This window comes from Falco rusticolus, chromosome 4 (genome assembly GCF_015220075.1).
Source record: "Falco rusticolus isolate bFalRus1 chromosome 4, bFalRus1.pri, whole genome shotgun sequence".
Classification (NCBI taxonomy): domain Eukaryota; kingdom Metazoa; phylum Chordata; class Aves; order Falconiformes; family Falconidae; genus Falco; species Falco rusticolus.
This window is the reverse complement of record NC_051190.1, coordinates 90,066,632-90,085,652: the sequence shown is the minus strand read 5'-3', so window position 1 is coordinate 90,085,652 and position 19,021 is coordinate 90,066,632. Positions and strand designations below refer to the sequence as shown.

General features: G+C 45.3%; 1 protein-coding gene across 2 annotated transcripts in view; it reads right to left on the bottom strand.

Moving 5' to 3' along the window:
- The window catches only part of GLI3 (GLI family zinc finger 3), a 215,560-nt gene extending 213,909 nt beyond the window's left edge, over nt 1-1,651 (bottom strand). For both annotated transcript variants that reach the window (XM_037386917.1, XM_037386918.1), the window contains exon 1: nt 1,484-1,651. The gene's annotated coding sequence lies outside the window, so the exon portion shown is untranslated. The remainder of the gene's footprint in view (nt 1-1,483) is intronic.
- Between the last annotated feature and the right edge of the window lie 17,370 nt (nt 1,652-19,021).

Here is a 19,021-nt window from a genome sequence, read left to right as displayed (position 1 = left end):
GGGGTGAGGTAGGGCCGGCGGGGATTTCCTTTTACCTTTTCACGTGGTGCGAGATTTATTTGGGAGCGGGCAGCGGCGGCGGGCGGGAGTTGTGTCACCACCCCGGCTTTACGGGCTGACTACGGCCACCGTGGGCTGCGCTCCTCCTCGGACCCGTCAAAGTTCCGCGACTGCGAGGACGGGCCGCGGTTGCCGGCCCGGCCCGCCACCGGCCCCCCACGCCCCGCGCCTCCCGCCTCAGCGCGGCCCGCCGCCCCGCTGCTCCCGCCCTCAGCCCGGCCCGCCGCCGGCCGCCCCGCTTGACCCAGTGCCAACAGCAGCGGCGGCAGCGAGGACGGGCGCCCCACGCCGCGCCGCACACGCCCCCCGCATGGAAAATGCGCTCGCACCCCCCGCACCCGGCCGGGCCACAGCTTTCCCCTCAGGGAGGCCGCCCGTGGGGAGCCGCGGCCGCCCCCGCACCCCCCGGCCCCGGGCGCCCCGCCACCCCGCCAGATGTGACAGCGCCTTTACCCCGGCGAAGTTTGCGGCCCGCCTCACGGGCGTGAAAACGCCCGGGAGTTGTTCGGGGAGGGAGGGCGGGTGAAGAGGAAAAAGGAGGAGGGGGGGATAAAAAGAAGCAGCTGCCCTTCGCAAATCGGCAGCTCCGCCGCGGGACGTGACCGGCCGAGCCCCGCCGGCCCGGCCCGGAGCGGCGGCTGCCCCCGCCTCCCCCCGCAGCCTCCGCTCCCGCGCTCCGTGACTGCCATTTTGGGGGTTAGGCACCTCGCTGCCCCCCTGCCGCCCCCCGCCTCCAAGTTCGGGAAGCGGGAAGGGGGCCCGGGAGCGGGGAAGGAGCGCTGGGGAGACGAGAAAGTAGCCCGGGGAACAAAGAACTTCTCGCCCAAGTGGGTACGTACCTGCCGCCGCTGCCGCCGAGCCCCCGCGCTGCCCATGGGCGAGGGCCGGGGCCGCCGCGGCTCGCCCCCAGCCGCTCTCCCGCCGCGGCTAGCGGAGCCGGCCCCCGCCGCGGCCGGCGGGCATTCCCGGGGCGGAGGGGGGACGCGCGGGGCACACACGGGACAAGGGCGGCAGAGGAGGGCCGGCGGGCGCTGTTGGTGGCTGTTTTATCCCTACCCGCCTCCCGCGGGGAGCAGCCCGCGCCGCTGCCGCCGTGGGGGGGTGTGCGCGGATCCCACATCAGTTTCAGTGATCTTGTAATCTGATCCCTTCTGACTCACCCGCACTGACTGACATCTCCGATTTGGCTCAACAAAAAGAGCCGGGGGGGGTGGGGGGGAGGAGAAAAAGAAGTGGAGGGGAACCGGAAAAAAAAATAATAATGCTAAATCCACCGCCTGGTATTAGACACTTTTCGGAGGGAAGGGGGGACCCCTCCGTCCCGTCCCGCCCGTCTGCCCCCCCAGCCCTGCCGCCCGGCATTGTTTTGGCTCAGCGCAGCCACCGAAGGAGGAGAATAAACACACCGCGCCGAGATACTCACGTGTCGGAAAAGTTGTCCCTTCGCTTTCCTCCCTCTCGCACGCTCCTCTCCGTCGCCTCCTGCAAGTTTTACAGATGTTGCAGGGCTGCTGGCCGCCGCCGCCCCCTCTTCCCAGGGCTGCCCTCTGGATCAGAGCAGGGGAAAGGCTCTTTAGGGATAACTCCTAATTCAAACACCCTCCGCTAAACTTTCCCCCCTCCCTTCCCCCTTCCTCTAAGCGGCGGAGAGGGCTCCGCTCTCCTTCCCCCCTGCTCTCCCCCGCCCGGGCCGCGGCTGGCTGCTGCCGGGGCCGCGGCTGCCCCGGGCCCGGCGGGAAGCGGGGCCGCCTGCCTGGGGGCGCGGCGGAGAGCGGCGGGCTGCGCCCCGGGGTACGGGTCGGGCCGCGGCCTGGCGGGCTGCGACGCGCGCTCTCGGCATGACACCCCCGCTCCCCCCGTCCTCCTCCTCCTCCTCCCCCGCCATCCCCCCCGGCCCGGCCCGGCCCGCCCCGGCGGCGGCCCGAAGGCGGCGACACCCCGCCCACAGCCGGGAGGCAAAGCGGGGTGACGGCGCCCCCCCCCCCCCCCCCCCGGAGCGGCCCCCCTCCGCCTCGGGTCGGCTTCCTCCCTCTCCTCCTCCTCCTCCTCCCCCGCTCCATCCCCCAGCTCAGCCTGCATCTGCAGCCCCGGCTCCTCGCGCACCGGTGCGCTGGGACCCCCCTTTGCTCCCGCCGCGAGGAGTCCGGCGCCTTCCCCAGCCCCCCAGAAAATCAGGGCATTGGGCGGGGGGGGAGGGTCACGGACACGGACACTCGTGCCCTCCGGTAGGTTCTTGTGCGTGTGCTGCGGCTCCCCAGGGTCCCGCTTGCTCTAGCTCCGCGGGGTGACTTGACTGACAGACTTCAAGGAAAGTTTCACCTAAGCCATGTGACACCGAAAACCAGCGCTTTCGGGGAAAAATGCAAGCGCTTGGGCGAGGGGAAGGGTGAAGGCGGTGCCTTCGCCGCTCCTCCTGCCACAGCACCCTCCCTGCCAGGCCCCGCCGGCCTGCAGCCTGCAGAACAGGGCTCCATCCTCCCCCCGAGCACATCACAGCCATGCACGCTGCGGTGCACAAACAGCAGGAGCTAGGGTGCCAAAACTTGTTTGTTCCAGTATGTCCATCCTTCGGGAAACCATACATCCTGACAAGACACCTTGCCTTTTTCTTGTCCCACAGTTTGCTCCCCTGGTATTAAAAAAAAATCTGAGAAACCATAAATGAACATTATCACAAGCGTTTTCCATCAAAGTCAAAAGGTGGGGCTGGCTCTTGGGAAAAGTGTCTGTGTTTAAGTTGTTGCCATCACAATGTCAAATTCTTCATATGCACCTTTGTTCATAACCTGGCTCACAGCAGAGCCAAGTAAAGGTTTGTTACTGATGTAGATGATTTAGCAAGGTACCTAAGCTCAGGCTCTCCCCTAAGCATTTGAGAAGTCCCACAAAAATCAATGGTTCTTGAAGAAAGGCACATTTGCTGATGGAAATGAAAGACTGACCTCTGATACTGTACGTTTCTTGAAGCTTCCCTTAGTCTCACTGTTGAAAATGCTCATTTTATTACAAAACAAAGCTGTGGGTTATTTGCGGTTTGGGGCATCCTGAGTTTTTTAGAAACAAAGAGAAGGCAATCATGCAACCCAAAGGCCATTTCAACCTAGATTTCCTCAGACTAACTGGTTGCTCTTCTTTCACCCAGAAATTTTCTCTAGGTGCAAAGTGATAGCTTTGAAGAGGTGCCTATAATTTATGGATGTCCCAGGTGTGGTCAGACCAATGGCACTGGCAATCCCAGGGAGGCTCGTTTGTGTGCATTTGGCAGCAGGGGGTCGGTGCACCCTGACTTTCAGGGCAGACGCAGCAGTCAGATGCTTTCACGGTGAAAGGTGCACAGCATCCAACCTGCCACGCACACCCAGGCCAGCAGATCCCCAGCACCTGACTCCTGGACACCGCGGGTATCTAAAGGCAAGCACTGGGACGCGGTGGAAAGGATGACAGCCTGTGACCTGGTGCCGTGACTCCATAGCCAACGATTTCATCGTGTAGCAACGGGCTAAATCTGCCCTCACTCAGAACGAGCAGCCCTTGGTTGCCCAACCGATACTGCTGGCAGGCACAGCGCTGCGTGGGGAGGAGGCGTGTGCAACAGCAGGATCTAAATACAGATAGCAAGAGCTGATATTCTTCCACCTTTTTTCATCTTATATGGCTTCCTTTTCCAGTCCCATTTTCCTAGGAAAATGTTAGCTGTTTCATGATATTATGGTAAGAGTGATATGGTACTGTGAATGTTTTGGTTTAGACATATGTATATATACCAGGGGTGGGGGGGTGAGGTATACAGAATGTTTAGGCAAACCTCTGACCCTTTTAGAGATACGTTTCAGAGCTATATGACTCATCTGGCCCATAGTTCCCTTCTCTCTTTTTCTGCCTATTGCCTATTCCTTTGTATTTTTGCAATCAATTTTTTTCTTCAACTTTTTTTTCCCCTCTGCATAATGAAAGCCTTTAAAAGTAACAGGGGAAATTAACCAACATACAAAAGGTTACTTTATAAAAGAAAAAAATGAATGTGGAAAATCCTGTTTGTCTAACCATTTAGAATTCTGTATCGGTGATCTGAAGATACTGCTTTTAACAGTAGGTGGAAAAGATGTTCAAACAGGGACATGATTTTAAGCTGAGGGTGGCCCTTCAAATCAGTATTCCTCCTAAGAGGAGTTTCTTTTGAAAAAAGAAATTCCAATTTCCTGAGAGTTTGGACATCTTGTCACATCACAAAACTATATTTCATCTTCCTGGTTTGTTTTTTTTTTTGTTTGCTTTGGTGGTGGTGGTGATGGTGGTTTTAATTCTGATTCACACCAGCCCTGTTCAAGCCACACTTTTCTGATTTAAGATCTAGAAAACCCAAACATTTCACTACACTCAACTTGCATCAAAATTAAGACAGACAAGAAATTTTAAAAACTAAAAAGCAGACAGAATGCTTATGAAAGAGAAATAAATAAATAAATAAATAAAAAGATGCCTGATGCGTTTCTGAGCAGTGAAAGTCTTGAGAGAAGGGAAACACAGAAACAGCAACCAAGGTTTCTGCCTGTGCCTGTCTGAATGGTCAGGCCAAGCAGAAAACAAAAAATGATAGAGAGTGGGTGACATTTGCCATTTGAAATGTACTGTAAATGTTTCAGCACCTTGGCAATGAAGCACATAACAAGAAGCATAGAGCATCGAAGACCCTTCAGCTAAACAAAATGAAAATGGCCAGCTCTGTTTAGGGAAGTGCCTTCCTTAACATCTTTCATGTCTGCTTCAGTGAAATTGGACTTGCAAGATGCAATAGCAAGACAAAAACTATGTATTAATAAAAGATAATGATTTTTCCACACATCTGGATTGGCCCTCCAAGAGAAACTGACCTCTGAGACTTGTCTATGACATTTTCCTGCAAACAGGAATTGGCTCTTGCAGAAGACCTGTTGGCTGGTGCCAAAACCCATTTCTCTGACAGAAGATAGCACAACCACAGGACATTTCGGCTTTAAGTTACATCACACACAATACTTCTGCATTTCTTCAGCCTACTTTAAGTCCCCACTTCTTCTCAGCCTATGCCTTGAAAATGACAGGCCTCCAGGCTGTGCGCTTATATTCCCTTTTTGCTGCATCCGTTGTTCCAGGAGCATACAATCAGAAGAACCAGGTACCTGGCTGACATAAGCTGCAACGCAAAAGACCTGATATTAAGTCATGCCAAGAGCCAGTCTTCCTACCACTCAAAGTTACACCACCCTCCACTTTCCCTCCAATCCCAGTGAATACTCCACTGAACACATTCAAGGACTTTAACTGGTTGCTGGTTATCCAGGTGTCACCCACTAGCAGACAGAGCTATCAAGACAGTCACTTTTTTGCTAATAGGCAAAGACCTTATTGGAATAAATTCTATGAAATGGGCACATCTGCTTTGCTTTCCCGGGGCAGCCTCAGGTGCAGCACCAGAATATGGAGAAATAGCACCAATTTCTGGCCACTGAGTACTTGGCCAGTGCATCTTGCTCCCGTCCATGCAACCCCTTGTTGCTTGGCTGCCTACTGCAGCAGAGAGGTCTCAAGAGGTAGCTGGTGGAAGAAAAAGAGGGGTATGAGGTGATACCATGTCAAAATCCTCAGTCTGCAGGAGGAGCAGCTGGAGGTACAGGGACAGGTGCATGGCCTGCAAAGGGATGCAGAACTGGGGTGTGAATGTGACCACATTTGGGAGGGATATAAAGGTCAAGGTCAAGGCAAAAACCTTATCTGCAGTACTGACAGGGAACTGATGCAGGGAAGGCAAATGGAATAGGGCCTGAGGAGGGAAAGAACTAATTAGTTGGAATCTCTTAGTGATGTACCACTGTACTAGTCTAATGTAGGTCTTTAGTGGAAGCCGAATTTCTTTTAAAGGCAGTATACTACCTGCTATATTTCTGGAGGAGGGCTGGGAAATGGACTACTGAACTGTAATAAAAAAAAAAAAAAATTGGAGCCAGTATCATGATTTTTCTTGCAGCCTGCTTGCAATTTTTTACCCTTCTGGATTAATGGCAATATAATGTAACATTGTCATGTTGAGGAACATACTTAAACTTACAAAAATATTGCAGACCTGAATTACTAGTCAATTAAGTTTGTTATTTACTTATAATTCTTCACATTTCATTTATCTTATAAGGTTAAACTGGTCTTATGAATTTCACTATCAATTTCCCTTTCAGAATTTCTTTTGCTGTCACAATTCAGTTTACAGCCTCACGCAGAATTTTTATTTTGCTTTAGATTCTTTCATTATTTGGATTTTTGGTTGTTATTAGTGCCATTGGAAAAAATGGAAAATTGTCAGAAAATAGCCAGATTTTTCAAAATAACATCCCTCATTTAAGAGTCTGCATTTTCTAAGGATGCTCGCTGTAGCCCTTCACAGACTTTGACATACATCATTCCTGCTGGTGGTCCTTAGCAAGAAACCTGCATCTTTCTACTTCTGCTAACACTGGGGATCTTGCTAGATTTCAGTGGAAGGAGGACTGATCTTTAGTTATCAGGATCATCTCTACTCTAGCAGGTCATCTCTTGTCCACCATACTCTTTCTGCAAGTGTCTAAGCTAACTAATCTTCCTAGCTACTTACACCATATTCATCACTAGTTTTTTTGAATGTCATACTATAAAATCAGATGGGTCAAGGCCTAGTGATTTTTCTTTTTTCTAATCCCCTTTCATCTTAAATATGCAAGGATTATTTTTTTTTTTTAATCTGCTGTGATTGCTGAAGGAAAACTTAGGCAACGAGCTGGGTTTTACACATGGACAAAATGAGCATTAGTTTCTGCAGAAATTTCTGCACTTTCAGGCTGGCTACATAAGAAGCCTGAGCTCTCCAGCTCTTAAATACAAACTTTTGTTCAAGTTACTTGTACCTTCTTTGACTTCAGATGTATGGTTGTGTTAAGGCACTTCATTGTTATTAACATCATTTTCATAAGAAGAACGTTTTCTTCTTCCAGGAAATTTAAACTGCTGCTGTTTCACATGAGGTGTTTTGGTATACAACCACCAAACTAACTAGCAGAGTGAGTTTCCTTTGTTTGCTATTTAAAAGCATCCTGTACATGTTAATTATCAGGCAGGGAACATACAGGGAAAAGCACGGTCCCTCTAACAGGCTACATCCAATAAAGACACCAAAATCATAACATTCCACACAGAAGAAGCATAAATAATCTGTTTATCTCCTTTTTTCCATGCTATAATAAGAAATTAAATTGCTAACAGTGCTGATATTTAGGTTGTTATAATTAGACAGATCATCATTAACATCCCCTTTAAATGATCTGGGATACTTTCAGCCTCTCTCTGGGGAATTGTCTCTGTTTTTCTCCCAACTGAGCCATCAAACTGCATGTGAGAAGATTTAGCAGTATTTTGCAGGGTGTAGTCACAAGCCCTACTCCAGAAGATGGAGTTTATATAGATTCCTCTAGAAGAATTTAAACCAGTTCCTTGAATGAAATAATCATTATCAAAACCCCCCCAGTTTTTCATAGCACATCCAATCCTACTTTAACATTGCCTGGTATAGTTGTGTCAGTCATGGGTGGGAAATATCACATATCTAAAGGAACCGTCAAAATTTCTTTTTTTTTCTCTGTTGCTGATGCAGTGAATTGGACGTACACATTCTGAGGTGAAACATGGCATTTAGACACTCCCCTGGGAAATGGCTAGGTTTTTCTCTAAGCCTTAAATCTACTAGCCAACACTTAAAAGTTAAAACATTCTCAAATACCATGAAAATCTTGCAGTCTTCAGCCTTTTCATCAGCCTCTTAAATAATTATTTCAGTAGCTGATGGATGCCCATTGTCACAGTTCCAATGTACATATGAGGGCTTTGTCTGCTTTTTTTAATGGCAACAGGAAATATAGGTAAACAGCATCTAAGTAATTTCATCTTGGCCTTGCATATCTATAGCAGTGAGAATTTGCCGGTTATCTTTTTCATAAAGTGTTAATGCCCTACTACTACACTACTAGCAGAGCATCCCTCGTTAAAGTTGTCCCAGGTAAAGTATGGCAATAAAGTTTGTAAATCAGGTGGCATTCCAGGGGCTCTACGGAGTCCCTGCGAACTGCTGGTTTGTCCTCTCGGCCACCTGGGTGCAAACTCCAATCTAGTCAGGAATCCAGCCAGTTTACCAGCCTTAATCTGTCCTTGTTGGACATTTGTCCTTACAGAAAGATACAGTGCAACATGTTTGATGATATCTAGACAGGAGACATCTGAGATTAGTGATTCTAAAGCATGAATTTCTCATCCACCAACACCTCATGTAATGTATCTATCTATATCTACCTCTCTCGATCTCTCAGTCTCATATCTGTCTGTCTATACCAGTTGCCAGCTTCATCTTGTGAACGGGACACTGAGCTGTGCACTCACCAAATGGAACAAAGAAAATGCATGTACTGCACCAGATGATACTTTGAGTGCACCGTTGATGACTTTGCTCCGGGCCTTACCCCGGCATCAGGCCCTGTATTGAGCTACAGCTCAGAAAGACATGAAATCTGGCTTTATAGCTTCGAGTACTGGATCAAAAATACCACACCACTTCAATGTAAAGCCATTCTGTTGGTAGAAAGGACAAAAAAAAAACAACTAACAAGCTTGAACAGTCAGGATTTATACCAGGATGAGATATTTTTTCTTTCCCTGCAGCCAACATAAAACCAGCACAAGCTCACTGTGGTTAATTTAGCAGAAAGGTGCTCAGGTACTCGTGGCAGATCGAGTTATTGCTGGTGTGTGACCCAGCAGCATGCACAGCTCTCGTTAATGACAGAGGACAACAGTCCCATGTATGCATATGCATTCACACGCGTATACAAAAATGCTGTTATAGCCTTTCATTTTCCTTATAATCATTTTTTCCCTGCACATCATTTAAATCAGACTATATGAGTTCTCCCTTTTCCTCTTCTGTAATGAAGAACATTCACAAGAGCCTGGGAGGAGCTAATTAGCAGGAGACTTGCACTGTTTCACAAGGGAGTAATCTGAGTTACACCTTTACACCTCTCTATTCCCCAGGTTGGAAGTTTGGGTAATGCCACATTGGAAGACAAGAAGAAATCTACAGCTTAATTTATGCTGTGTTGTTCAAAGGGAGACAAAGACCTGATACCTCAGAAACCAAAAAATATATACACTGGTGTGCCTTGTTCCTTTTACCAGGGCTTAATGCTACACCCTCACCCAAGTACCTTTAGCAAAACAAGCCAACCAAACATGGGATCCCAGGATCACAACTGATCCCACAAAATGCACCCCTTTTTGGAAAATATCCTCATATTTAGTTCTTTGATACTACTTTATAAAATTCTCTGTCTCAAAACTGAGAAAGATAAAATACAACAACGTTGAGCCCTGCATCCAGATTTGAGGTCCTGAACTGAAAATCTAAGCAGACAGTTCTCAAAATTACACCTAGTTAGTTTTACAAAGTGGAAGTTCAGGAGCCCCGGGGATCAAAACCAGCCACCCCCAATACTGGTCTGGCTGTAATCCCCACGGCTAGCAGCCTGAAGTCGAACACAACGCCAAGTGGTAGCTAAGAGGAATTGAACCTTCTGTCTCTTCAGTGTCCTCCAGCAAGCTGGGGCACCCAGGGTCCTGCAAGTCTTAAGTAAAAGCAGATGTCACATTTTTATAATTCACATCAAATATGAATCTCGCCTCCCAGGTTTCACTGAAGTCAGTGGAATTTTTGCCATGGGCTTTGGTGGGCACAAGGAACGTAATTTCAACAGTAAATTCTGTTGAATCTCCTGGAGTTACCCCTACGCTTAAAGTAAATTGTGATTGTTTTGTAGGTTTTCAGGATTTAATCCTAAGGAAGCTATTTGAAAAATAAGAAATAGGAGAACATTTTCCTTACGAAATGATGATACTTTGTCAACATGCCTCAAATTTGTCAACAGTTGGCAGAAATATGTAAAAAATATGTAACAAATTGGAAGAGCTGCATGTTATTTTGCTTGAACCTAAAAGGTTTCAGTCCTGCAGTGCTCAAGCAAACAAAAAGTCTGTGAAATTTTACTTGAATAAACATTGCAGGCTGGTGCTAACTTGTTATTGGTACTGACGCAGCCCAGCAATTGGCCAACCAAGAAAACACCAGACAAGGAAAACAATGTGAGAGGTGCTATAATGCATAGTCCCGCATTTCGAGCCAGTTAGACAAAACCAAACGCAAGTTTTGACAAAAAGCACCGGAGCTTTTAGGCAGGAAATAGCACTTCACAATCTGTACATTTACCCAACACAGTAAGACCAATGCTCCATCAAAGGCACTAGAACATTTTAAAATCGAGACCAACCATGGTTTTATAATTGTCATCATCAGTTCAAATAACCACCACAAACAGCTATAGAGAAAAAGCAAGCCTGCCGAATATCTCAAAATGAAAAAATAAGCTATTAAAAATAAACAAACTAGAAAAAATCCCAACCCACAAAGATTCATTCTAGTTATTCATTTTGCAAGATTTTTAGGGTGAAGCACAATCCAAAGGAAGAATGCCAAGTACCATAAATGTGCATCTATCCTATGTTCATTCTAAGCTTTCAGTGTTGCCCTTTCCATAAGCATAGCCATGGTGCAGATGGGTAACTCTTTTCTCTTTTCCTTGCTGTATTATTTTACCCTCCAGTTTTATTCTGCACTTGATTTTTTTGTTGTTTAGTTTGTTGAACTGTTAAACTAGATTTAGATTATTCTTCCTGCCTTTCAAAATATTAGTTAGCAGGAGCATCAAACAAAGAACTAAAACACTTTCATTTTTATGTAGCTTTCTGGATATATTGTGTGAATGATGCACATGGTACCACACAGTATATAATCACAACAGAGACATCAAAGCGTTTGAAACCAGTGAATTTGGCTTTCATACTTCATGAGATCTGCTTTAAAAAGAAGATACAACTGAAATGCTACTGAAATCTCAGTTCCTTCTGGTTATTCAATTAGTGAAGAGCATGCTATAAAAATTGAAACTAGACTTGCAAGTTTTGCTTTGCAGCTGCAAAGGCAGGGAAGACACAGTTAGAGCAGAACAGTAGTTGATGCTGGCATGATTCTGGGATCTAGAGCTTGAAGAGAGAGAAATAAGTACTCACAAACACCCACATGCTATAGCAGGATAACTGAGATAAGAATTGGAAATCTGAGGACACTGCACAGGGAAATTTAACAAGGCTGACAGGAATCGAGAGAAGGTACTTTTAATTTTCCTAAGTAGATAAAACAGAGGAAATTCATAAGCAGAAGACAGTAATATGATCAAAAGATGACAGAGAGCTGTACTCATCCTTCACCATATACAACTTCGTGACTACTCATGCCATGGCCCAGACTTATCTAAGGTCAGCTAATGGATGGAAAACAGAAAAGTAAAGAAACAAGATAGAAATTATGCTGGTAAGCAGGCAAGAGGTTTATGAGACTTGCAGCCATGATACTCTCTCCTTCACCTAAATGTATATAAAAGCACTCGATCAGTGCACTCCACTGTTTACAAGAGCTTATTCTTCACTTACACTTTTGAGCAGACATCGTGTCAACTCCACTGTAATGGGCTAAAAGCTCATCCTCCCATTTGACCTTCTCATCTGGACATCCTTGACAGTCCTTGCATTGCAATTCACCCCTTCTAAAAAAGATGACTAAGACAGGGTAGATGAATCAGACAATGGAAATCCAGGGCCAATTAATTGTGCCAACTGCATGGAAGTCGCGGGAGGGAGCTAGGCTCAGGCAGTCATCTGCCCCTCCAGTGCCTGGTGAGACAAGTCCCACCTCTGCGCTGATCGTCCAGCTCCCTGAGCAGAGCTTTCTTCCACCTGTGGTTCCTTCCTGGCAGCCAGTGACCTTGCCTCTGACTTCTGCGTTTGCCACCTTCACCTTTGCCTGATAAAAGTGCCCTATACAGTACTTCTGCTGTAGTAACATAAAAAGAACCCTGCTCATGAAGCCTTCTCAACAGCATAGACTACTGCAAGCAAATCAAGTCTGTCCTTGCCCTCTAGACTAGCTTCCCAAAGAATCCCAAAGAAGATGAGATTCCTCATCTTACTGTAACTAAAAAACATGCCTAATGCTTCGAGGTGATAACCACAATAATAACATCATTCCTCAGACACACTGGAGCCTACCCGAGACAGTCTTGTTTGTATAGGAAAGTGGGGTAAGGCAACACTGAGAAACAATCCTTAGTGTCTTCTGTTCCAACTGCAAAGCTGCGAGCTTCTACCTGCCGTCTCCATAAAGGGAAGAGAAGCACAAACAATTAAAACCAAACAGAAAACCTCCAGCTGTCGAGGTAGACCTCCAAAGGCTGTGTGCAGTAAGACAATTAACAGTGTTGACTCAGCTTGGAAAAGGTACAGCTCATGAGCCATATGGAGGACAAATCATTCTGGAGTAGAAGAAAAGCTTCATTTATAGTTATGCCCCCCCAAATCCCATTTAGCAGGACAAAGTATGGTTAATTTGTCCTGCCATGTTGGGTTGTATGAAAGGATGTGCTGAGCCCTAATATATGAGCAGCCTAATACCACTCACTATATCAAACCATTAAAAACTCGTTCTTCAGAGCCCAGCCTACCCAAGGAGATTACAGACAGCTAGCAATCTACCTTTAGTGTATGATCTTAGATGAAACTGTATCACTTCTTATATCTATTCATAAAGAACAGAAGCAATGGGCAGAGAACACACACTTTATTAAAAAGTTCTTGGATCTTACATAAATTCTTTTGGTATTGATATCCTTTATATACCACACATAGAGAAGCATATCTTTATGGTCTAAACCCAGATGATTTCCATGGACTGGGGAGAAAATATGTTGGCTTCAGATTCGTGGATGCATTAGACATTTATACATACCATTCCAGTAAGATTTTTATGAGCCTGGATATCAAACTGTAATTGATTGGAGTGCTCTGCCCCTTCTGCCTGGGCTAAGGTCAGTGGGCCATATTCTGCAGTCCTCATCTAGTGGCCTCTCAGCTTTGGTACTGGGAGCCATCAGTGAGAAAGGTGCCTTCAGCAAGAACAGCTGAATAAAAACCAAAAACTGGTCCTGTATTTGGTCTGCTATCTTTTGAAAAATCTGTTGAGACCTATGATAATAAAATGAGCTGTAGCTTCTCCAGGCTCTGAGTTTTGAACAGTACAGACTGAAACACAGAGCCAAATCGGTAGCAACTCTTTCCACGTCCCAGATAGCAAAAAACCAAAACAGGAGCCTATTCTGCAGAGTAGGACAAGGACTCCTTGCCTCTTCACAAGCATGTAAAGACATGAACTTTGTGATGTGGCCTGCGAACAGCAAACATGAGCCTCTCATGGTTGGGAGAAGCTTGGGGATTCACTGAAGTGCCTTCCTCCCCAGGGCTCTGCCAGAGGCTCACTCTCTCTTGCAGGGAGGGAGCACCAGCAGGAATGCTGCTCCTGGTGCTGAGCAGCCTCTTGGCAGAGGGTAAGAGCCATCCTTGCAGGTAGGCCAACCTCAGGACCTTGTGGGGCTTTACAAATCAAAACCAATGGCAGCACCACGCACTCAGGCAGCCCGGCTGCAAGCATTTCGAGCCAGCTTCCAAATATGCCTGAGACGGGGCCTTGGTGGGGATGAGTGAGGCAGTGGTGAGTCTACAGGTGATAAAGGCATGAACCACAGGAATGAAGTCTGCTTTGGAGAAAAGGTAACCAGAGATAAATGTGAAGAAAAATGTCCTTCTCAATTAGTCTTGGATTCCAGTTATCCGGCGAGAAATGGAAAGCTAACCAGAACTGGGAACATAAGTAATAAGTGGCAGGTACACACCCTCCCAAAGGGGCAGATATTATCCCTACCATAACTCCTGATTGTTTTCTCCACGTTAACAATAGCAACATGCTCTTATCTGGATGGCACTGCAGCCAGCTGGCGCTCCCCCATGCCCCAGCCTCGCATGCCAGGAGAGACAACCAACCCTTCTAACCAAATTGGTAAAGACAAAAACAGAGCTGCATTTTATCTGCAAAACCAAAGACACGCAGCAACCCACACGTCCTCACTACCTGGCCGATCTACCTGTAAAACAACCTGCTCCTTAAAGTGGCTCTGTCAGCTCCAGAAGAGAAGGAGAAACCCTCTTGAGTTTAGGGTCAAACAGATAAAGGACCTCAAGGTCCTGCCCACAGAGAAGCTTGTGGTGAGCTCTAGAGCATACGCATGGACTGCTCTGCCTTCAGCAGGTTCCCTTGTACTATGCCCAGGTCAGTTGTGAAGCTGCTTCCACTTAGACTCCATTTCACAGGCTGAGAACCCCCTCCTTTCTACAGGGGACCATGCCTCTTCTTTTTTCCCTGTATTTTTTTCCTTTTCTTTTTTTTTTTTTCCCTTTTTCCCCAAACATCAAAATTGCCTGAACTTGTTCTGGCTTACAGACTCATAGTGATTTTCACCTTCCTGGACAAAATATATTAAACAGCAATGTTTCTCTGATAAAGAATGTAGAATTATGGGATTCATACAACAAAATCTCAATCTTTGTTACTTCTGGAGTTATTTCTTTAGTGTACAATTGAGACCAGAGCACCACTCTGCTAGACACAAGACTCACGAAGCTGAGGCTTATACCATTTAGCCTGTTTTGATGCCAATCTTACTTTGCCTCACCTTTCAAATAGCTGAAGATTTCACCATTTGTTTCTCTTAACTAAAAGAAGAAAAAAAAAACCCACCAAGGCAACCCTGATGACAACCAATGGGCTGGCAAGAAAAGTAAAATAATTAGGTATTTCTCTAAACCAACATTATCCTTCCCCACAATAGTGACCTCTGAGACAAGGATTGCTTTGAAAGCATCATCTCCCTCATGCCTTTTAAAGATGGGGGTAGGGAAAAACTTTTCAGTGTCGAGCTGGACATCGTCCACCTTTCATCACATTTCAAATGGATTGTCTTTGAAATGCAGGTAAAGTAAACCACTGGGCTGACACCCACCTTCTCACATCATTTGCTAAAGTTTTCATATCATATAGAAATGTTACATCTGTTACTGAAGATTCAAACCTACAACAGTATAGAGACTGATGTTTGTACACACACAGATACGCAGTATTTCTAGTCTAATACTAGGGAGACGCGAGATCTATTTGTGGCTAGGCCAGAGTCCACATTAGGGAGGGGTGGGGAGGGGGCAGACAGGGGGAGTGCTTAAAAGTTGAAATTTTCAAAGACAGAGTATTTAGACAAAGAAATCTTGTTAATTTTAGTGCAAGGTGACTATCTAAATACCCAAACTGACTTTGAGAATGTCAGCCTTAATCTCTTTGTGAAAAAGTTTCTAGATTTCCTTTCTCATCTGGCTGAAAAAGCCTAAAGTCTCCTCGATGGTGCTCAAAACTTTTCCCTGCTATAAATGTGTTACTGCATACAGGAAAACCTCAGTATAAATAGGCTGTTCACATTACACTTCCAACATGAGTGACATAAAAAAAAGAACATTCTTAATTCTTAAAGTGTTGGCATTGGGAAGGGACTCTTTAAAAACAAGTAAATGCTTGGTTTTCATCATACTAGAGCATGTTCAGAGCAATTCTGATGAACTCACTTAAATGATCTCTGTGTAAATCTGGTTTCAATGAGACAGACTTGAATTAAAACAAATAGGTATTTTTGACCAGTCATTGTCAAGGTAATGTTTTTCATGAGCAAACTCAGAGGGCCAGACTTGCAACTGATTTCCATGTCACTGATTCTGCTTACATTAGCAGCACATTGGGCTCAGAATCTTTTCAAGTGGCGTATCAGCCAGACAGTAGATCAATACACAACACAGATAAACAAGTATCTTCTTTCGAATCGTGTGAGCATTCCTACAGAGGAAGGAATATGACCATTAGGATGTTCTTTAAACTATAACCACATCATTATCCAGATGTTTCATTCCCCCCTTAGACTGCACACTAACAAATACAAATAAACACTTTCAAAAAAATGTGCTTAACATTCTTCAGAGCAACTTATCAAACTATTATTTTTTCAAGGCAAGGAAATTCTGTTTGCATTCCTGCTTCTTTGTTACCATGGACTTTATATTTTGGGTCAAATGATCCTCAAAGCTGAGTATCCTCAAGTCCCACAGGAGACAGGGAGCACCTTGGGGGGCTGATGTCCAGGCTGGCCACTCATTTAGCTATTTGCAGATTCAGCCAACATTTATGCAGTTAATCTATCCAAGGGATGGGTTGTACACAATTAAGACAGAATACAATGACGTAAATTGTCTGTCACTCTTTTTACATCTTTAAAAGGTGTCTTTTGGAAAGATTTTTCTTATTTATGAATATTTTAAGAGGCGTAATGCAATTCTGTCCAAAATATCCACACAGCACACTCACTAGGAATCTGTTCAGTGTTTATAGGAAACCCACTTCCATTAAGCAACTGATCTTTGTCAGTCCCATGAGTGCTCACCATAAACAAGTTCACTGTATCTGTTCACACTGCCTATCTTTTTCCTTCCTCCTGCAATCTGCAGCACCACTGATATACCTGGAGCTCCTGAATCCATTTATTTTCTACCCTCTGGCTGCTTACTGCCTTGGCAGGCTTTGCCCCATCATTTACAGTGGGGAAAGCTCTTAAAACTTTGTGGAGAATAAAAGGGCAGCTGGAGCCAGGCAAGGAAATTCAGCTCCAAGCACAGAGATAGGGAAGTGGCTGGCGATGGGAGGGATTCTTTAGGCAGTGATGGTAGGTCTTAGGGGTGGAAGGAGGCATAGGAGTGGAAGGGAGTCAGTTACCTGACTGGAAAACTCAGGAAATGTAAAAGAAAAAAAAAAAAGGGGAGGTTAGAAATATGTTAGTCCATGACTGGCACACTATTCATGAATTAGTTACAGCAGCGGGATGAATTTGGGAAGAAGTAGCTGGCTAATACAGGAAGACTTCAATATTTAAAAAAAAAAAAAAAAAGGCAAACACAGTGGGAAAGGAATACATTTGCTTTGACTCACTTCTTTTGCCTTCCCCCCCCCCCCCCTGCAGTGAGACCTGGCACGGATTTGCTCTGCCAGGGGCACTTCGCCCTTACTCCTGTCTGGTTGCACTGGTACCATTTCCAGCTACAGAATGACTTGGAGGCATTGCTGAACCAACAGGAAGAGCTTTGCTGGGGGTATGGTCAGGACTGCAGACAGTGATGACCCAGGCAATTAAAATGCATGGAAGAAGCACGTATTTTCTACAAGCAGGGACCACTTTACTGAATGTTCTGCCGCAAAAGAGCTCTGTGCCACATGATGAGGCTGCCGTGGCATCCAGCTGCCTCAAACACTTCGAAAGAGGCCGTTTGTTTAGAGATGTAAGAGTTTAAACTTCACTCTCCTAACCTCTCAGGTTCTAGTTACAGCTTTGCAGGCTGAAAACACTGACTTTTGCATTTCTGTAAATGCTACAATTCCAAATTTCAGGAACTCTCACCTTTTAATATTTTTCTTCCTTTGGCTATTTTATGTTCCTTTTTTGCCCCCTGCGCATTTGGAGATTGTCCAAAAAAATTAATTAAACTTGAAGGACATGATATTTGTTTCTCGTTTCAACCTCTTTCCCAGATTCCTGCTGCTGGGCGTTGCCCTTAATTAACAGCATTTTTGTTTGAAATCACTGCTTAATGATCCCTATGTTCTCACTCTTTTGTTTGGTTTAGGTTTTTCCTATTTCCTTCTTCTGATTCTTTTTTTGTTTTGTTGTTGTTAAAAAATGTAAGTTTATTTATTTGCAAAGACTGTACCCGTTTATCCAAGTGAATAGTACCTTTAAGTGGAAAAAGAAAAGCCAGGCCAATTTCGCTGCTTCTTTACTGTCTCAGCTTAATGGCTCTGCGGTTTCTATTTTTTTTGTTCTTTTTGTGTGTGTTTCTAATTCCAGCTGTGCAACACACATCAAACTGGTCTGTGGTTATACTTCTTGGTAAACTATGCTACTTAACATTTCATTTAAAAAACAATTAGTCTTTCTTCCCTGCCCCCCCCGCTGAAAACAAAATGAAACTACAATAATATTTTTTGGTTATATCCACAGATACTGGATAATTGATTTCCACTGTACATTAAAAAAGCATTTTTCTGTTTTGCTGGCAGCACCAGATCTTTTTAATTTAATTAACATTTCAAAAGGTAAACTGATTCAATTAGGATAACTTTTCAATGGAAATAGGGAGATGTAGAAGAAAAAAATTTTCAAAATTAGCTGAAGGATCTTGTGTGATTTCCTTGTGAGAGGAGAGGAGCCCATTTTAAATCAGCTGAGTTTCATCAATAAAAGGAGAATGGGGCCTACTGGAATCGCTCTGGATCTGAGTTGCTTGCAAAAATATTTTAGTTACTACAGTAATTTTAAAAAAATGGGGGGGTATTATAAAGACACACTCTACCCCCTCATTTTGTCAAAAACAGCAAACAAAACATTTCTGTAAAAAAATTCTGATGAACTTGTTAGGGGTGCAAAACCAAGAGGATATCTTGCAGTAGGGAATTTATGTGAGTGGAGTACAAAATGCTTAGGGGTCTATTATGTCTTGAACACAAAATACTGTTGCACCACCTTCTTAGGAAGTTTCATTCCTCAGTTTAGGTAGACAGTAACACGCTGCTGATCTCCCCAGTAACCACTTGAGATAGACAGCACCCATGTGAGGTGACCTACAACGCTCCTTTCACATCCCTCCTCACGCCAGGGCTCAGCCGGATGCAGCAGGAAAAGGACTGCTCTTTTTCAATCTGCGTAAGAATGGACAGTGACTTCACTTAAGGATCAACATGAGGAGAACCGGCCAGCTCAGGCAGTACAAGCTGAAGACTCAGGTCTGAAAGAGCCCAGGTCTAACACCTACCGGCTTTAAAGCTCCTACT